Source organism: Fukomys damarensis, unplaced genomic scaffold (assembly GCF_012274545.1).
Source record: "Fukomys damarensis isolate Sample0158 unplaced genomic scaffold, DMR_v1.0_HiC HiC_scaffold_19, whole genome shotgun sequence".
Taxonomy (NCBI): Eukaryota; Metazoa; Chordata; class Mammalia; order Rodentia; family Bathyergidae; genus Fukomys; species Fukomys damarensis.
In genome coordinates this window covers 20037374-20058069 of record NW_022900931.1, presented here as the reverse complement: position 1 = coordinate 20058069, position 20696 = coordinate 20037374, and the positions used below count along the sequence as shown (strand labels likewise).

The 20696-nt window shown below is 36.5% G+C and overlaps 1 protein-coding gene across 7 annotated transcripts in view; it reads left to right on the top strand.

The window, feature by feature from the left end:
* Sox5 (SRY-box transcription factor 5) overlaps positions 1-20696 on the top strand; it is a 936135-nt gene that overhangs the window by 151826 nt on the left and 763613 nt on the right. For 6 of the 7 annotated variants that reach the window (XM_033766292.1, XM_010615329.2, XM_010615302.2 and 3 more), the window contains one exon: positions 17453-17529. The gene's annotated coding sequence lies outside the window, so the exon portion shown is untranslated. Of the gene's footprint in view, positions 1-10950; positions 11008-17452; positions 17530-20696 lie in introns of those variants that run through there. The other variant, XM_010615318.3, reaches the window with a different exon arrangement.

Below are 20696 nucleotides of genomic sequence, written 5' to 3'. Positions count from 1 at the left end.
CAGGAAAAAGAAAAAAAAAAAAAGTCATTGTAGCTAAAGTAGGTGGTGATTGCAGGGAGCATTAGGGAGATAAAATTGGAGAGTAAGAAAGCATCACGTCACTTGGATTTTCATCTTCAGTGTGGTTATAAGTGGGTGAGTGATGTGGTCAGATGAATTCTTTATAATCCTATTTGATGCTGGTAATTGTACATTTTTATAGGCATAATGCAATATTCTCACGTATGTGTGTGTCAGATGAACACTTGGAAAAGCTTACTGGATGTTTGGTGGAGAGTAGACTGTTGGGGGACAAGAGAGGAAGGAGGGAGGTTGGTGCATAGACAATTACAATAATCCAGCTTGACTTGATTTTGACTTGCCCTACAGTAATAGTAGTAGAATCAGTGAAAAGCACTCATATAGTTTGCATTTCAGATATTTTGAATACTCTAGATGACAAAGTGATGTAGAAAGTGAGGAAAGGAAAACAAAGGTAAGACTTAGGTATTTTGAAATCAAATATTGAAGGCAAGAGTGTTCATAATAAACTCATATTTGCTGGAAGACCTAGCTTGAGATAAAGTGGTTACTGACTTGAAGATATTTTTGAAGATCTATTGTTGATAAGTTTAAAATGACAGATAGAGGAAATGTCAGAAGATTCAAGATGAGTAAATGTTACCCTGAGTTTAAAATACAGGAAGTGTTTATATTTTATTCAATGTTATGTATTAGGAAGTCAGTAAAATCTAGTTTGTTATTTTACACATAATTTTAAAATCATTAGAAGGAAAGCAGTGCTGAACAGATGCCAGTATGGGTTCTCAAGGATCTAGTCAAGCAAAATTAACCTACTTTCAAGAATAGGCTGCTCTAATACCACATATTATCATGGTTTATAAAAGGAAGTTTTGTAATATATTATGAAGTTCTGAGAAATTGCAAAGGACATTCATGTAGTTGACAGTGTAGTGATACAGATTAATAGCTGAAGAATCACATCTGAAGGAGATAGATTAGTGCTCAAGCAAGAGGTAGCCTTCTCTTTGCAATCAGTACAAAATAGTGTCTGTAACCAGTGAGATAATCACCCAGAGAAATGTGTGCTGGCAGGTTCACGTGTGTCAGTTCTGCATAAAATACTTAGAAGGATGTTGACAATTTAATAGCTAAAGCTGGTGAAGTAGTGGATAGATAATCTAGAAAGTAATAGTTCATATAAAGAGGAACTGTTTAGCCTGAAAAAGAATCCTGGAGAGGATTTTGAAACGATGTTCAGAAATATAAAAAAATAGTAGCCCTTGAGCCATTATTTCAAGGTCTGTCAAGAAACAGACAGTGGACTTCAGTGAAATTATTTGAGGACAATTTAATAAAAAATGTAGTTTTAAGTATATTGTCAGGGCTCAAAAGACCACAAGAAAATGTGGTCATAGGATGGCTACAATACACAAAAAGAAGACAAAACAAGTGTTAGTGAAGATAATGGAGAAAATGGAATCCTTTCATTTCGCTGATAGGAATGCAAAATGGGCAGCTGATTTGAAAACAGTCTGACAGTTCCTTGAAGGATTGAACTTCATGAGTTATCATATAATCCCTTAACTGCATGCTTAGGAATCCACTGAAGAGAAATGAGAATGTATTTCCATACAAAAGCTTGTACGCAGTATCCAGAGTAGAATCATTCATAATCGCCTAAAGTGGAAATAACCTGTTGTCCACCAGCTGTTGAGTAGGTAAATAAGATGTATTAGACCCATGCAATGGAATATTATTTGGCAATAAAAAGAAATGAAGTACTGATACATTCTATTACACGGATGAACCTTGAAAATACTATGCTAAGTGAAGGACACCAGTCACAAGAGAACACCTAGAATACAACTCCACTTGTATGGAATGGATATCCTGACAGACAAACATATAGAGTCAGAGAGTATATTAGTGGCTGCCTGGGGTAAGGGGTTGACAGGACACGAGGACTGAGTGGTGATGGGTATGGGGTTTCTTTGCGTGAACAACTCTGGATTATTAAGGCACTAACCTCTATTAATAGATTATTTTTATGTTGATTATATCTGAATGAGTTTGTACAGTAGACAAATGAGGAATGTTACAGTACTCTGCAGAGCTGTCACCACCCCGGGCCTAAGGGGACTAGGATGTGGAGAGACACCGCCAGATTCTTGACAGTTGCCTGCAAGAGTGAACTATGTGAATACGTACCCCGACCTTGCTCTTACCCTCTACTCTGATCAAGTGTAGATGCCTCTTCCTTCCAAAACACATCCAGAAGCCTGGGGCCAGGGAGTCTCTTGGTGTCTCTTACAGAAGTCAGTATCCTGGGCACAGAGCATAGTGAGGATTGGAGCTGGCAGCTGAGGGTGAAGACAGTGATTCTGTGTTGCTCTGGATATGAGACTGGTAAACAAGTAAAAACCAGAGGCTGCCTCAAAATGAAATGAATTTTTAATCTCTGGAAATAGGATTGGAGAAAAATCTGACATGATGATCATGAAATTACAAAGAGGATTACAGTTTTAGTTGATGGCTTTGTAACGCCAAGGAGGCTCTATTTTCAGTCACAAACTGATTGGCACTAACTTTATTATCAATTTATCAGTATCCATAACAGAATCGTTCATAATAGCCCAAAGTGAAAATAATCTAATGGATCATGCAGTTCAAAGTTTGGGTTTTGACTAATAGAATATACAGTATGAATGTTTTGATGAGAGTGGAAAAGCTAAGAAAATATGACAAGCACAGGCTGTTCACTTTTATTTCACACCCTGAGAACAAGTAAATTGGTTTCTACTATGGCAGGCAGTCTGGGAGGGAAGTGGCAGAAGAAAAAGTAAGAAGCTAGTCACCAAAGAAGATGTAGAATTTGGGAAATAAAATGTGACTACTTAACAATTTTACTGATTATGTATATTAGCCCTACATTCTTTTTTAGAGCCACAGTGAAAGGATAGGACTTTTATATTCCCTATAAGAAAATAATCATCAGCTTTCACAACACGTGAGAAATGTCGAAGAAGCTTGTGTGTCCGCTCCTCTCTTGTGTGTTTCAGGAGGACTGTTTCTCCTGGAGTTATGGAGGTGGGAAGTGATGCCCCCCTCCCATCCCACATCCGATTGTACCACACGCAGAAGGAATGCTGTGTGTGAGTCCTCCTGCAGAGCCAGGGCTGGGATGAAAGTGATACGCAGAGTTCAGAGTTACCAAGTGGCCACATTGATGGAGATGCTGCATCCAGCAATCCTGTGGTTTGCAGGCTAATTATGTTGAAGACTTGAGGGAAGTTATTTGATGACTTTAAGAGTTTTCTAAAATTAGGACTTCTACTTAGTGCCATATTTTATAGCTACTACATTAAATATATACCAGTATAATCATTTATGTGGTCCTGTGCCAAAATACAGATACGGAGATGCTCATTTACAAATGTGGACCATGTCCAAATACACCACTGATATCCTCTGCCAACTGGATGCATGTAGGCTTTGGAAGAAATGCTCAACACTGCAGAATATGCTTTTCTACTTATCTTTATTTCTGGACATTCAGATACATCTCAAATGCCACGTGAAAAACTTCTTGGATTTATGGAAATGACCTAATTTTCCCTTCAATATTTTTGTAGTAAAATTTATTTACTATATAAAGGCCAATAATTTTAGATTACTTTCTTATTTCTATAAGTGCTATTTTAATTTTTATTAACTTGGGCCAGGGATTTAGCTCAGTGCTTCTGCCACCTGCCCGGCAAGCACAAGGACCCGAGTTTGATCCCTGGTACCAAAAAAAAAAAGATAATTTTTATTAACTTGCCACTCAAATAGATCCAAAATCCATTTCAAGGAAGGCATTTCACTAGTACAGAACACAGTGACACTGTATTGTTCAGAAAGACATTCCAGAGTTAATGTTACTAGTACCCGGTAGTACAGCTTTCTCATTTGTTTCTGAGTCCATGTATTTCTGTATGTTGTCTTATAATTTGGGGTTGTTTTTTGATTTCATAATCAAGGAGAAGCAACTTACCTATTTATATATTTTTTTTAATGAAGCATCTGGCTTTAGTGTAGTAAATATTTATGAATAAATGTATTAATAGTAGGATAATAATAGATATAAAGTAATAAGCAGAGCCTAGTACATAGTATTATAAAAAAAAGCACAAAGTGTTCTACATACTAGGACTTAATTAAAGACAGTTGTGATGAGGATGACAGTGATGATGCTAGTGATGGTGATATGATAATGACTATAAATTATTTTACAATTATCTTCAATTTTATGTCATAGTTGTGGGAAAAGTTAGGCAGTTCAGTAAAAACTTTAAAACAAGCATTTTTTGACTTTTAAAGAATGTCATATAGCCAGGGATTTAGCTCATTGGTGCCGCAGCCTGCCTTGCAAGTACAAGGTCGCGAGTTCGATCCCTGGTAGCAAAATAAATAAATAAACAAACAAATAAATAATATCCTATAAATATTGAAGAGAAAACTTAAACTGCTCCCAGCACGAGGTCTTAACAGATCCTCAGCAGTATGAGTGCAACTTTCTTTGCTCTTCCTGCACAAGTATGAGACCTACATATCCAGGAATGGTACGGTGCATTGTACCTCTGGATTTTCTAAACTGTAGTCATGTATTAAGTCAGACCACCAAACCTAAGCTCTTCAAGATTAGTTCCATGTGTGGACAGTGTGACTTTAGTTACTAATGATTTATCAATATGTAATTAGCTTTGAGGAACTGTCTCTTAAAAACAAATAGCCAGGGAGGGGAAGGAGAAGTAAAAATGATTAAGATATGATACGTGTATGTAGTAGTTTCCCAAAGATGAATATAATCGTTATGTTTTGCAAACATAACAATAAAACAAATAGCCATAAAAAGATTGCTGCATTAAAAACAAAAAAAGGGCTGTCGTTGGAGACAGTGCCAATTCTGCCATATCCTTAAAGAGTTGTTTGAAAACAGTGAGTTTTAGTGGTCAGAGCTAGGAAAAATGTTTGGGAATATGTTTCTTTTACATTTTAGTCTCACTCTGGCACTCCAGACTCATATATCCTAATTGCTACTGGGCAGCTCCACTTGGCACATGTAAAGCTGTTTCCTGATGTGTCCCTGGAGCTTGTTCCTCCTGAAGTCTTTCCCGGCTCAATTCAGGACCAATCTCTTCCTCCCATTGCTCAGAGCTGAAACCTTGCCAGCATTTTTGATTCTTCTCTTGAACTTACACTTTGTATCCAACCCCTCAAGAAAACTACTCAGAATATGTCCAGAATCTGATCGTTCCTCATCTCTCACTGTTTACAGTCTGGCCAAGCCACCAGCATTCCTTGATTGGGTTATAGGCTCTGGACTCCGTCTGTTGTTCTCTTGTGGTCTTTTTGCATATGGCATCCAGATTAAGCCTATGAAATGGAAATCCGAGTAGCCATCTTACTTTATCCTCTGTCCATGGCTATCCAATAGCTTCCTGCCTGAAGAGATCCCTTACTGTGACCCTCAATGTGCAGACTCAGCCTTCACCCAGCATTTGCCTACCTTCCATTTTTCCCCTCTCCACTTACTTGCTTTACACTACTCTTACTGCCCACTGCTGTATCATGGGAGGCACAACCCTGGTCTCTTTGCCCATAAAGAAATACTGATATATCAGATATGTGTGTGTGCCTGCTTCTAGACAAGCACATCTTATACCTTATTTATCAGGGCTTATTTATCACTGTATAATTGAAAGTTCACATCTTAAAGAAAAATTATGAAGCCTATCAACTTTTGGGTGAAAATCTATCTTAATATGAAAAGTGAATAAACATACTTAGTTGTAATTCCCTTTCTGATAAAGGCTGTGTTGGTTGGCTGTTTGTATTTTTAGTTTGTCAGTGAGTAAAGCCGCCCCTTGATCTGCAGCTCTGTCTGGCTTTTCAAGAATTTGTTCAGGTCAGACTGCCCTGGTGGCATTTGCAGCTGAATGAGCAGTGGTGTAGGGTACCTACCAAGAGCTCATTCTCACACCAGTAGTACCTGCCTTCTTGTGTGTTCTGTTGGATTGGCCCTCAGTTACAGACCACACTAGTGCAAAGTTTGTAGAATAATTTTCTTGTTGCATCCTGCCCTGTAAATGACTCTCTCGAAAGTTATATTTGTTTTAAATTTGGTTCTCTTTCTGATTAGTTGCCTGTTGCTGAACAAACTTAGATATGTACAACTAATTGTATTTTCTTTAATAACTTTCACATTTATATAAAGCTGGACCTATAACCCATGCTACTGTAAACAATTTGATACCATTATCATTTTGACCTTAGCTACCAATTTTTGGGGTTTCCTCAGTTCACTCCCTTATGCACTCTGATTTCCTTTATAAAAATGTGTCACAGGAACTGAGACCATCAAAAACACTTGCCCTTGAAAAGAAAGACACCAGGGATCTCAATTTGGGGCTGGAGTGTGTCTCTGGGTGCTAGGAGCTGGATGCACACTAATTTACGAGTGCTGGAACCAAATGGGTTGAAAATCCTTGTTTTCCCACCAGATGGGTTATTTTAAAATATCACAAAACTTCTGAGGTTATTTACATTACAAATGTGCTTCTTCGCACACATCAAGAGCCGAGTACCATGTTTTGACAGTAACTCCTTTATGAAATTATATGTTGCACAAGTGGAGTAAAATTCAAGTCATTCTCAAGGGAGCAGGCTTACGAATCTGGATGAGGTCACACCTCTTTAAAGATGCAGTTTGATAATCCGACATCAAAACAAAGAAATTCTGTTAATCCTCTCACAAAAGTGCAAATTGCTAATCAGATCCCTGGACTGGGCTGGCAGCTTGGTAAACAATGAGCTTGGCAGAAGAGCAACTTTGGGCGGGTAGATAGCTGAGAAGCTTGGATACCAACTCTGCCCCTACTTAGCCCAGTTGGGCCTGTTGTTTCGAAACAATTGTGTGTGTCAATGGAGGTGGTTCTTGTAGTTATTGTGTTCTTGTGCTTTTTTCTTTCTATGTTAATGATAATGCAAATCAATCTCCCTGTCTTTCATTTCACTTCACTAGTGTGTAGGTTACTGTTCCCTCTGTATTATTTTCACTTGGATGCATGTGTCTTTTGAATTTTCATTACACATTTCTCTACAAGCCCACAGGGTTTTCCCTCCTTCCCATACATAGTGTGGTGGTATTTGAAAAAGGAAGAATAAATCTTAACCCAGTTGAAAAAAAGAATCTTCTTCTGGGAGATATAATGAATTAAGACCTTAAAAACTTTTAAAATAATTTTAAAATGGTAAAACTCAACCGGGGGCAGCCTAAGAAAAAAAGAGTTGGGACTTTTTTGAGTAGAGGAGTACCAGCAAAGCAAATAACCAAAGAGGGGAGGGGCAAGGATGTAGAAGATGGGCCTCAAGAACAGTTGGAATCAGGAGTCACCCTTTGTCACAGCTTAATCTCTTTCTCTTGTCTCCCTAGCACTTCGAATGTTGGTTTTATTTTAGTTGTTCTAATCGAGATTTCTCCATATAGGAGGAAATATTACCATGATAGATAGTCCTGGAGTTCTACAGCCCACTGCATTCTCCATGATACTTAAATAAAATGACTCAGAGGAGGACTGTGATTGGCTCACATCAAGTCCTTGTTCTGATACATCAGTCATGAGTATATAACTCCACATTTGTCAGTATAGAAGGTGATTATTATTTGCTGAACTTCCTCTTAGACTGACTGAAGTGTACTAAACCTGATGATGATGTGAGATGTAGAGTAATTTTGCCCATTTCAACACTGTTTAGTCCTTTTGGCATCTACAGCTTTCACCCAAACAGGATTGAGAGTTAATTTGAAAATGAAAAATATAATTTCGTTGGAAGTGAGGCTTGCATTGAGAAAGCACAGTGCTTTGAGTACTTCCAGCAAGTTTCTGGTCCCGTGTTATGAGAATATTTGTAAATTATTTGGGTGCTGTGTGCATTGAGAAGGAGTAGAAACTACTGTTTTTATTGTGGAGCCATAATTCCAACAGGTTAGAGCTGTGTGCTCTATAGTAGGGGCTGCATTGTCATATTGGTCCTCAATCAGATGGATGGTGTGGGACATGACAGATCTACATCTGAAAGAGGAGAAATGAGTGGACTGTAGAGGTTTGGGGCAGAGGATGGCCCAGTGGGGACAGCTACCAACAGCCAAAGCTTTCTGAATAAGAGCACTGTCTTTTTAAAAGCAATAGGGGGCAAGGATTGAGGGAGTGCTCACAGCGGTAAGTATAACACAGCTGTGCTCTGTTTATGCTTCGGCTACAATAAAAAAGCTATAAAATGTGAGATGTCATAGCTCCACTTTGCTTTATTTATACTATTTCCTCTGAGCTCTGTCACACTGCACATTCATCTGCTAAGTTGCAGCAAGAATGGAGATTAAAATATCACAGCTCAAAATAGGAGTCAAGCGGAAGGAGATTCATCATAGCCCTATTAAAAATATGTAAATATGGGAATGAAGTCATTTTAAAGCTATACAGCGTTCCGCCTTTATGAGTTAAGATCCCTTAAGCAAGCGGTGGGCTATACCAAGGACAGGGGTGGGGGACCTGTTCTCTGTTTCTTCCATCCATGGAAATCCTTTTAAGATTAAACACTGTTTGAATTTCAAATTATGTATGTTTTCCTATAATCACACTCCAGTTAATAATGGCAGGAAAACTGAAGCTATACAGGAAAAAAAATGTTTTGGGAATTAAAGTTTATATGTTTGTTCACATTGTAATGATTTTAAAAATTAATATATGAAATCTCCTTTTGGACCTCAGTTAATGAATTTGAGGAAATGCTAAAGAGGGTCCCTGTATAAGAAAATTCAAAGAAGGAAACAGTCTCAAAGACATAATCTGGCCTTCTGGAGTTCAACTACCTAATTGTAAGATCAAGACTGAAAGTTAGGACTTCTCCCTAAAATTTTGCTAGTAAAATTAATTCTTGAGCATTTCTTATACCTCTAGCTCTGACAAAATTTATTTAATTGTTGTTTATATAATGTACATTAGGAGTAGAATTTGTAGATGGCAAATCTGGAATATCTCAAATGCTATTAACAAGCTTTTTACGATCTCTTCACTTGGCTGCTGAGTGGTTGTTGATCTTTTGACCTCCTTATTTTCCAAATGTGCTATTGCTATTGTAATAATAATAAGGGCTATCACTTACTAGGTGCTTACTGGCTACTAGGAATGGTTCTTAGTGTTTGATGTGCTGTAATTACTTTAATCCTCACAGCAAACCTATGGAGTATGTGCTTCATCTCTTACGTTTTACAGACACGGAGACTGAGGCATAAGATCACACGGCTAGTGAGAACAGGCATTCATGTGCTGATGTTTTTCCAGAAATACTAGAAAAACTATACAAAGAGTGATGGCTGGCAAAGAGGAGACTTTGGATTTTAGGCACAGCCCTACCATCATCCTTAGTGAAATAATTTTTCTCACTTGTACCATGAAATGAATAAATGGTTCTACCTTTTTCCAGTTCTTTTTTTTTTTTTACTTCATCTGTGTACTGTTACCTCATGAAAGTACGTTTTTGATGGGTAATTTTTTTTCTACAATTTAAATTTATTTTTCTTTCAGAAATGGTTATGTTGTATTTCCAGAATTTATTTTACCATATATTTTTCACTGTGTTTTATTGAACTCTTTGGTATAATCAGAGGAGAGAAACAATTAGTTGTAGACTTTCTAGCTGTGTGCCTTTATGCACATTTTGTAATCTCCCTGTGTCAGATTTCTCATTTGTAGGACGATCTTAGAATAAAACCAGACAATACATGTAAAACAGCACAGTGTCTAATTGTAGTAACTACTATAAAATATCAAAGCATCTGCTGTTTTTTTTGTCATTTTGTTTTAATTAGTACATGTTTGTAGGTACATAATGACTATTGTGGGGCGTTGGTACATTTACATAATTCTGTAATCACCTAAATCTCATTTAGCATCTCTGTCTCTTTCTCCTCATGCTGCCTATTCTCTTGTCACAATTGACAAAGCAGTTAACTTCTTTGTGCATACATTCACAAATCTGAAAGATGTAGGTCTGTGAGAAGTTACTATCTCCTTGAGGAAGAAGTGTAAGAGCAGGTTGGAATGCTTGAAGTGGTGTAGGATTACTTTTCTGTACCGTGAATGGAATGCTCTGAAAGATCAGCTGACTTGTCCTAGAGCACTGAACTACTACTGCAAGAGAGGAGAGATGAAGCCCAGAGTCCAGTTACAGCTTCCAGTATAGCTCTGCTGCCTCCCTATGTGCCTTGCTCCCTCCTCATCAGATAGAAAAATAGGACACTTCGGAGAATGTGTAAAAGTAACCACAGTTCGTGTTTTAAGGGTTTAAATTAGGCAAGTTGCCGTGGTACCTCAGATTTATTGCCCTATAAGATTTCAGGTCATGTATCTTTTTGTCAGGCTTCACAAGAGGACACTCAAAAAGGTGCAGTAGGCTGGTAGGAAGTACAAGTGGTCATCTCTCTCCTCCAGTCTTAGGAAATTGATGTTCTTTATTCCTTTTGTGTGTTCAATGAGGTAACATAGTTTTCAATAGTAGTGGAATAAGTGGGTATAATATGGTTAGAGAAGTTATAAAGAAAAGATTTACAGCAATTTAAATTGGGAAATACCTGATAAAACATTATAATAATTTTTTTGGGAGGGGGTGTCAGAGATTGAATTCTTGCTCTTGTGAGAAAGGCGGCAGAACCACTGAGCTAAATTCCTGGCCCTTTTATAATAATTTTCGATCCATAACTAATGAGATTGTATTTATTTACTTTAATATACAAGGAAACGCAGAGGTATACTCAGAATCTATTCTCCAGAGTACCCACCGTACTGGACAAGTTGAAAAGTCAAAAGTGAACACTGAATGTCAGATCATCTGTTTCTGATTTCCTCTCCGTCCCCATCTGGTTGGAGGACTGGAATGAGTTGTTGAGCACGTGGAATGCCAAAGGTAATCTGGTGCTGCTGTCAGTTGTCAGCTCTTTACTTCCATGACCCTGAGACCAAGAGGCCTTAACTTTTGACATTGCTAATGTTCTTGCTTATGAAAACAAGTATATATCATTATTTATGTGAGATGTCACTGTTGCATCATATTGTCCCTCCCTACTCCAAGCATGGAAGGATATATTTCATATTGTAAGCTGTGGATGAAAACACGCTTCAGATTTCAGGGGGAAAATTTTTGTGGAGCTCCTGTTTGTTGGTGGGAGTTCTCATATGGCTGACTTTCTGCTTTCATACTGGAGTGTCCACACAGGCCCAACCCAAGGGGCTCATAATCAAGACAGAGTGTAGGGGAGGAAGGAATTATTATCATATACATTACAGCTTGTTGGGTAACACAGGTGATTTCATGGAGTTGTTCCTTAACTTTCAGCCCACTTAAAAGAGAATACTCTTGCTTCACTTTGTGTGTATCCTGAACAGATACTTCTTGATTTATGATGGGGTGGCTTGCAGATAAATTCATCATATGTTAAAAATCCAGAAAAGCATTTAACACATTACTAGATGAATATTATCCTTAATCATGCTCAGAACACACTTACATTATTCTGCAGTTGTGAAAAGTTAGCTATCTGAGCCCAGTTTATAACACAGTGTTGACTATTTTGGTAATGTGTTGGATAATGTGGTGAAAGTATGACACAGAATGGGTGAATGGGTATGCGTTTGCATCATCAAAGAGTTGAAAAATGGTAAGTCCACTTATACTAAGTCTGGAATGATCTGTATATTGTGGACAGACTTTAAGGGATTTGGGTAGTTACACCATGAAGATTTACCCATTCGTAAGTACTTGTTGGCTCTAGGAATTTGGGGTATATATTTTTCCTAGATTTTCTTCCTATATCTATTCTTTTGGAAGATGCAGAAATGTAACCTCATGTAATTTTGATAGAATTTGATCTATTTTATATGATTATGGTCAGCATTTTATGAGGGCATAGAAAAGAAACACTTTATTTTGCCCGAGAGAATAAAAAATGACTCTTCAGAGAAGTGAAGTTAGTGCTTAAAGATTAATCATGATTTTTCCAACTGAGCCAGAAGGGAAGTACATTTTTGAATGAGCAAAACTCACTGAAAAAAAGATCTTGTCTGTCTTATTTACCATTATATTTCTGTCACCTAACATAAAAGTTAGCATATTGTATACACTTAAATATTTACTGCATCAGTGAATGGATGACTCTACCTTGAAAATCATTGAAATTGATAATTTTGAACAGGGATCCAAGATGATAATATTTGTGCTTTATTATGATAATGATATAGTGGTATTGTAGTGAACACAAAAGGAGTGAGATGAGCTGCTGTGGAAACATTCCCACAAAAGCTCGGGATCAATTCCTTTTCAGCGATCCCCAACCTCACTCTAGATACTTAGAGATCAAGTGTACTCTGCACGTAACTTGTGGTATTTTCTCAAATTTGCCTCAAGAAGGAACAACCACTGCCTACTTCACCCCTCAAAAAAGGCCGAAGAAATGTTGGAAGTAAATTACTGCCTATTGAAGAATTGCTTTCTCAGTGCATGTAGGAGATGAAGAGCTGAGTTTTCCAAATGATCAGACACAGAAGCAATACATACAAACTAATGCTTTATTCTGCTTTTCCGGTTCATAGCAGGTACATAAATTGTCAACATTGGGAGTAGTCATCTGGTGTCTATGTGGATAATTCAGCAGAGCATAGCAGTTACTATTTCAGAGTGAAAATTGGAGAGAAGTCAATAAAGGACTTGCAGTAGTCTGTGTAACAGAGGATAACAATGCCTACTTGTTAGCTCATGGTTCTGCAGGTTGGGAGTCTAAACCTCCTTGGCTGAGTTCTCTGCTCAGGACATCACAAGACTGGCATTAAGGGTGGCCAGCTTGAAGGTATTTGTGTGTGTACATTTTAGATATAAACAGTGATCACATTCATCATAGGGAATTTGTATCTGTACATGATACATTTTTCTTCCTTTTTTTCTCATTCTCTTTCCTTCCCTTAAATTCCTCTTTCTTTATTTACAAAATCTTTGTTTCCATTTTTTTCTTCCATTCTCTTTTTTTCTTCCTTCCTTTCCTCCTCCCTTGTTCCCCTTTCCATTTGACCAATGTCTTTCTCCATACCTGTTATACATTTTGGTTCTTATTTATGCTTTCAGTTTCTCACACCAGAGTAACAAATGAGATATTTAAAAATGTGTCTGGTTTATGTCACTTAAGAATATGGTCTCAATGTCATGTAGCTAGAAATGTCTCAAGCTTATCCTTTATGGCAGAATAGCACTCCATTGTATAAAAACCACATCTTCTTTATCCATTCATGGGTTTATCGGAATTTGGGCTATTTCCAAGATTTAGTTATTGCAAACAGTGCTACCAGAAACCTGGGTGTACATATATCACTGTGGTATATAGGGAATAGCTGGGTCAAATGATATCCCTAGTTTTAGTTTTTTGAGGAATCTCCGCACTGATTTATTTCCACAGGGGTTGCTACAGTCTGCACTCCCACCAACAGTGGAGAAGGGTTCCTTTTTTTCCCACACCCTAGTCTGTATTTGTTATTTGTTGATTTCTTGATAACAGCCGTTCTTTCTTTAGTGAGAGGGATTCTCAGCCTTGTTTTCAGTTGCATCTCTTGAATGACCAGTGATGTTGAACATTTTTTCATATAGTTATATACCATTTCTACTTCTTCATCTGAGAAATGTCTTTTCATTTCAGCTGCCCATTTCTGGTTTGGGTCTTTAAATTTGGGGAATCTGATTTTTTGAGTTCTTTATGTATTCTAGATATTAGTCCTTTGTCTGAGGAACAGCTGGCAAAAATTTTTTTGCACCCTGGGTTGTCCCTTCACTATATTGGTTTCTTTTGCTGTATAAAAACTTTTTAATAAGATGATTTCAGTTGTTGGTATTTCCTATACAGCTGGGGTTTTGTTCATAAAGTCTTTTCTTACCTTGGTATCTTCAGGAGTTCTACACATGCTATCTTCCAGTAGATTTAGCATTTCTGTTTTAATATTTAGATCTTTGATCCATTTCCATTTTAGCTTAGTGCATGGTGAAAGATATGCATCTAGTTTTATTCTTTGGCATGTGGAAAGCCAGTTTTTCCAGCACCATTATTAAAGAGGCTTCCTTGCAGTGAAGGTGTTTGTCTTCTTTCTCAAAGATAAGGTGGCTATGTGTGTTTGGAGTTGTTTCTGCATCTTCTAATCAGTTCCATTGCTTCTCAGGCCTGTTTTTGCCAGGACCATGCTGGGTTTTGTTTATTGTCCTTTGAGTTTTTTTTTTTTTTTTGGTTTGTTTGTTTCGGTACCAGGGATGAAATTCAGGGTCTTGCACTTGTGAGGCAGGTATGTATGTCCATGCTGTTTTTGTTATAGTAGCTTTGTAGTATAATTTCAAGTAAGGGATTATGATGCCCCTTGCTTAACGTTTTTTTCCCCCGGAATTGCTTTTGTTATTCAGCATCTCTTCTGGTTCCAAATGAACTTTAGGATTGTTTTCTGTAATTCTATCAGATATGCTATTGCTATTTTGATCAATATTGAATTAAATCTATATAACAGTTTTGGGTGTATAGCCATTTTCATTACATTTGTTCTTCCCAAGAATAAGGGTTATCTTTCTATTTTCTGATATCTTCTTCAATCTGTTTTCAGAGTACAGTAGTTTTCAATGTAAAGATGTGTTACTTCCTTTGTTAGATTAATTCCTAGGTATTTCATTTTTGGGGGATGCTATTATGAAAGGTGTGGTTTCCCTCATTTCTCTCTCAATGAGTTTGTTATTTGTGTATATGAACACTATTGATTTGAGTATTGCATTTGTATTCAGCTACACTACTGGATTTGCTTATTAAATTTAGAAGTGTTTTGGTGAAGTTTTTGGGTCTTCTATGTAGAGTATTCATGTCATCCTCAAATAATGATAATTTAATTTCTTCCTTTCCTATCCATATTCCTTTTATTTCTTTCTCTTGTCTAATTGCTTTGGCCACTCTTTCCAGAAATATATTGAATAAGAGCATGATAGTGAGCATCCTTTCCTTATTCCTTATTTTTTACTGAAATCTTTCAGTTTTTGTCCATTTTGTGTGATATTGGCTATTGGTTTGTGATGGATGGCTTTTATCAGATTGAGACAAAGACCATGTATTACAATTTTCTGTAGCATTTTTTTGTGAATGAGTGTTGCACATTGTCAAATGCTTTTTTTTGCATCTATTGAGATGATCATGTGGTTTTTGTCCTTGGCTCTGTCTATACGGTATGTTACATGTATCGATTTGCATATGTGGAACCATCCCTGCATCCTGGGGGTGAAGCCTACTGGGTTATGGTGTGTAATCTTCTTGATAATTTGCTGCATTCTGTTTGCCAGTGTCTTATTGAGGATTTTTGCATCTGTGTTCAATAGGGAGATTCAGCCTGAGTTCTTACTTGTAGGCTCTGTGGTAAAATCTGTTTACAGCTAATCTTGTTGTTGGCCAAATTTAGGTCTTTGTTGTTGTCAAAACTGATGTCCCTTTGTCTTTATTGGCGACAAGCTCTGGTGGCTTCTAGAGGCTACTTCTGTTCCTGCCATGTGGCTTTTAGATCCAGAGCACAGGTGTGTCAAGCATGTAAAAAGGAGTTATGTGATTAGGTTAGGCCTACTTAGATAATTTGTCTTAAAGTCAACTGTGTTACATAATATACCCACTCATGGGAGCAGAATCATCTATCATATTCACATTACCAGGGATCACGCAGAGCAGTCACCAGCTGAGGAGATTTTTTTGGACCATCTTACAGTTCTCCTTAGTAAACTGTTATTCATAATAAGCTTATTTAAAATATAGGGTGTAAACAATCTGTTGCATAGAATAACCTGTGTAAGAATGAATTTAATTAATATTTTTTGAAAACCAGTGTAGTTTAGTGCATTTATTTTTCTAGTATCTTATTTTGATAGGTCTACTCTCACTAATCTTTAGAAACTTTACTTGTATGCGATCCATTCATTTCTAAATATCTCTACTATTTACACTACCAAACAACAACAAAAGAAACTCCAAAGTTTTCTGTATCTTTTACTGGAAATTGAAGAAAATATAAATAGTGGCACATGGTGTGTACACAAATACCACTTGGACAAGAGTTTGGATTATGAATTCTACTGAATTTAATTGAGTGGTACAATAAGCTACCTGTCAGAACCTTTTGGAGTTCCTGGTTTTACCGAAGAATTGTAGGAGAATTTAGCCAATGGTACAGATATTCAGTGTCAAGGTTAGAGTGAACCAGTTCTCCACACAAGACTGCCATCATTTCTGACTGCAAGTGCAAGTTTATGGTTTGCAAAGCCACTCTCATGTTTCACGGTTTGCTTGAAAGGCTTTCAAAGCTCCTTGAAACCTGTTATATACCCATTTTCTTACAAGGAAAGAATACAGATTAAAATGAGCCAAGGGAAGAAATGCAGAAGGCATAGTCTGAGGTCATACCCAGCACATCCCCTGCTCTTGAGCAGTGTTAAGTTCCTGGCACCAGTGTGTTACATTGCCAACCAGAGAAGCTTATCTTTGGTCCAGAGTTTTTATTGAGACTTGATCATGTTTTATTGAGACTCCACATAGACAACCTTTAGCCTCCAGCCTCTTCTGGATGTTGGTGTTTAGTTTCCAGTTCCTTGTTGAGGCAAAACAGATACTGCATGTCCCAATACCCCAGTCAGAAGTCACATCATTAAACTGGAGATTGGCCAATGCCTCCAGGCAAACAAGGATATTCCTGTGACATTTTGAGTTCCAGGATATTACTTCCTACTAGCTGAAAGCAAAGGCCCATCTCACTTTGGGCAAGGTTAATTCTTCACCACATTAAAGGGTGGGAGTGGAAGAGGAATGAAAACAAATAATAATTATCATCTATCAACAGTATACTGTGTGTTAGCATGCTAAGCCATGTCTGCTTTAATCTTTTCAACATTAATAGAAAGATACCACAGTTATCTTTATTTTACAGACAGTTTGATCTAGCAAAACTAAGTAATTTGTCCAAGATTATATAAATAGGAAGTTGCAGAACCAGGGTTTGGACCTCTGTTAGCCTAACTCCAAAGGACATAATTTGAAATGCTTGACTGTATTAGGTTCACCAAAACTAAGATTCCATAATACAACATAATATGAATTTAGAAGCAATTACTTGAGAAATGAGTTTAAAAATAATGTTGGCATTCATATTCATAAGAATATACACTGCTACTTTCATAACGTAGGGTACAGGGGAGGAAAGTTGTTGTGCAGAATGGTTATTTCTTTGAATTTGCACTTTCCAAATGGATTCCAATCAGCACTGTATCATTCAATTTTCAAATACATGTGTGGGTGTGTGTTATATTCCAGGTGCTGTGCTGGCCACTGATGACCCGAAGATGATGAAAAATATGTTTCTGCTCACAAGGAGTTAGCGATCCACTGGGGTATGTAAAATACTTATTATTTTTAATATTATGTTTATGTTGAGCAAAACATAGAGGTTTTCATACATAAGAAATACCTCGCATGTGAATTTGTCCAGTATTTGGAATTTTTGACTTAACTAATCCTAAAGAAAGTTAAATATTTTGGAGATTGTTGTTCATGTAGCCATATGAAATAATTAAACTCTTTCAGATTCAGTTTTTCAGTAGATTTTGTAGTAATAGGATTGATTTTTTTAAAGAAGCAAAACTACTTTTAAAAAAACATTTGTATTTGATGGCAAATCAAGAGAGACTAAGAATGCCATCCAACTGTATCATACAGAGGAACAATGTCAATTTCTTCTTTAACATTTACTACATTGCTTTTTTTTTTCTAGCTTTAATTGAGTTTATTGGTACATTTTAGGGATACAGTACAGTTACATTCATTGTTGGGATATTGTACCTCTACATGACAAGTCTTGATTCTCATTTTTCCCCTTACCTCTACCCTCCCTTCACCCCCTCCTCCCCTCCCCATCTACAAACACTTTATTTTCATCTTTTCATTCTCTCACATTTTTTTCTGTTCCCTTTTTACTCTTCCCCTACCCATCCCACCTTCCCTGCACCTTTAGCTCTTTTCTTCCCATTTCTAAATGTCAGTAATCTTATTAGAATCTTATGCATTGTTGCAGATTATTCACACCAAGGAAACTATTTGGTATTTACACATGTGTGACTTATTTATTTCACTTAGGAATATATCTTCAATATGTATCCATTTTCCTATGAATGAATCTATTTTCTCATTCTGCATTGCTTTTTTATTGGGCTAGTAATGATTATTTTTTATCTTTCCTATTTCATCCATTTTTCTTAATGAGCAAAGTCTGTGCTAGAGTAAAATAGGTCTTGTACTTAATGTTGAGTTTTGATAAAACTACACAGTGATACCTCGGTTCACGAACACTTTTGCTTGCAAACAAATTTGTTCACAAGCAGGAGTGTTTGGCACAATTTTGTTTTTGTTGGTGAAGTCTGCCTTGGGTGACAAACACAACTGCTGCCATGTTTTCCACACATACACAAATGTGGCCATTTTTTTTTTCAAAATCATACGACAGATTAAATTTGTCAACTGAGGTACCACTGTATTTTATGTGCAGCATGATACATATTGTAGTAGTTTATAATAGTGTATACTTATAAAAAGCCATACAGTATGCTGAAACTAGTCACGAAGAAGGATATGAAGTCAGTGCAGCAAATATAAATATTTTTCCAATGGTATCTTACATATTTTGTAACTTTAAATAGCAGAGTAAAATTGGAAAAAAATTAAAAATTTAAGTTAAACTTCATATTCAGTAGTTAACAATGATGCTGTGTGACCCTAACAATGATATATTTGGACATATTTAATAAGTGTATAAATACACTACCTAGTTTGAGCATCATAACTGCTGAGAGTGCAGTTCTGATCATTTTAAACTGCTAGCAAACCAGGAAAGAACATGCTTCTTTCTTGGCAATATGATTTTAATTTTTAAAAGCATTTAATTTCACAAACCATATCCATCATCTTTGCATAGATAAATGTTGTGGCAATTTTTTGAATGACCCTCTTGATTCCCTAAAGAAATTATGGATACACTATAAATTTATAAATGAAAAGCCATTCATCAGAGTTATAAATATGAGTGGTTCCTGTGCTGATGGCTATGTAAACTTAAAGTGCTTTAATATCTATTGGTTTTTGTGAATAGTTACCACTGCAAAAGAATATAGACATTGTCATTCTTACATAGTGTCATAACATTGGCAAAGTGGTGAGAACAACATGCAATATTTTTTAAGAGCATGGCATTTCTTTGAATTACTGCTGGCAGTAGAACATAAATCAGCCTTAATGATGGATATTCCAAAGATGTTTATTAATCTATTCACTTAATCTAAAATACTCAGTCTTGGCATTTATAGAGCCAGTTCAAAGGAAGTGGCAAGTGTTCTAAACCCCAGCAGTTACTTTTAGGGGCCCATAATTATGTCAACCAAGTCTTGAGATCAGAATGCATCAAAATATATTCCTACTAATCTATGCTAAAGATATTTATTTAGCCAAAATATTTTTTCTTGTGTGAGTCTAAACAAAATCTCAGTTTATTATGCTGTTAATGACACCTATTTCATGGATTTCTATTAAGAGTCCTGCTTTAAAATTCTATTTTTCTTTTTCCTTGTTTCCTTTCCTCCTGATCTATTCTTTTCTCTCAACTGGAAAATAATCCTGCATTATGTAAACTTTGAAAAGGACCAGAAAACTGACAAAGTATCCTGTACTGAATTAAGAGAGAGTATAATGGCATGTGATTTTGACAATATGTAATGGGATTAAAGACGGGTAGGATGGACAGAAGTGAAGAACATAGGGAGGGGAATATTATATAGGAAATATCAGGGAAAACCAGTTACAATTAAGTAAAAGAAGTCAGCTATATAAATGTGGAGAAATCCCCCAAAACGTTAATCTAGTGGGGAAGGTGGGGTTCAGGAGATGACGGGGTGAAATGATCAATGTATGTCATGTATGTGCATGAATCTGCCAGAATGAATCTCTTTAATCTGTATAAGCAATACAAAAGAGTGAAAAAAAAAGCTTAGAAAAATAAACTAAGAGGTATTGTCTCATGTTGAAAAACAAGGACAACGAATTCCTTTATTTTAGTCCTTTTTACAGTTGGTGTATTTCTTCCTCTGAATCAATCATGTTACAACCTTTAAAGTTTCTTAAACATGATTAAAATGAAAAATTGATCCACTAATGACTATTAACCTTGCATACATTGACCTTGACATAAAGGAATAGCAATCTAATTCAGTATGACTTATTGTTATCTGCTAAGTGAAATGCATTGTACTTAGTACTGCAAAGAATGAAGACAGTATTTTTGCTCTCATGGAACTTGCTTTACCTTCAAGAGGTTACGATATGTAATACGGTACAGGTGTACCTCCAACGTATTGCAGGTTTGGCTCTGGACTACTATAATAAAGCTAATATTGCAAAAAAAAAGTGAAAAAGAAAATTGGTATTAAAGGTGTGCTTTCTGGAACAAAATAAAAACAGCCTTGGTACCTATAGCCATCTAGGGTAAGGAGCTGTTACTGGCATTGTTGTTTGG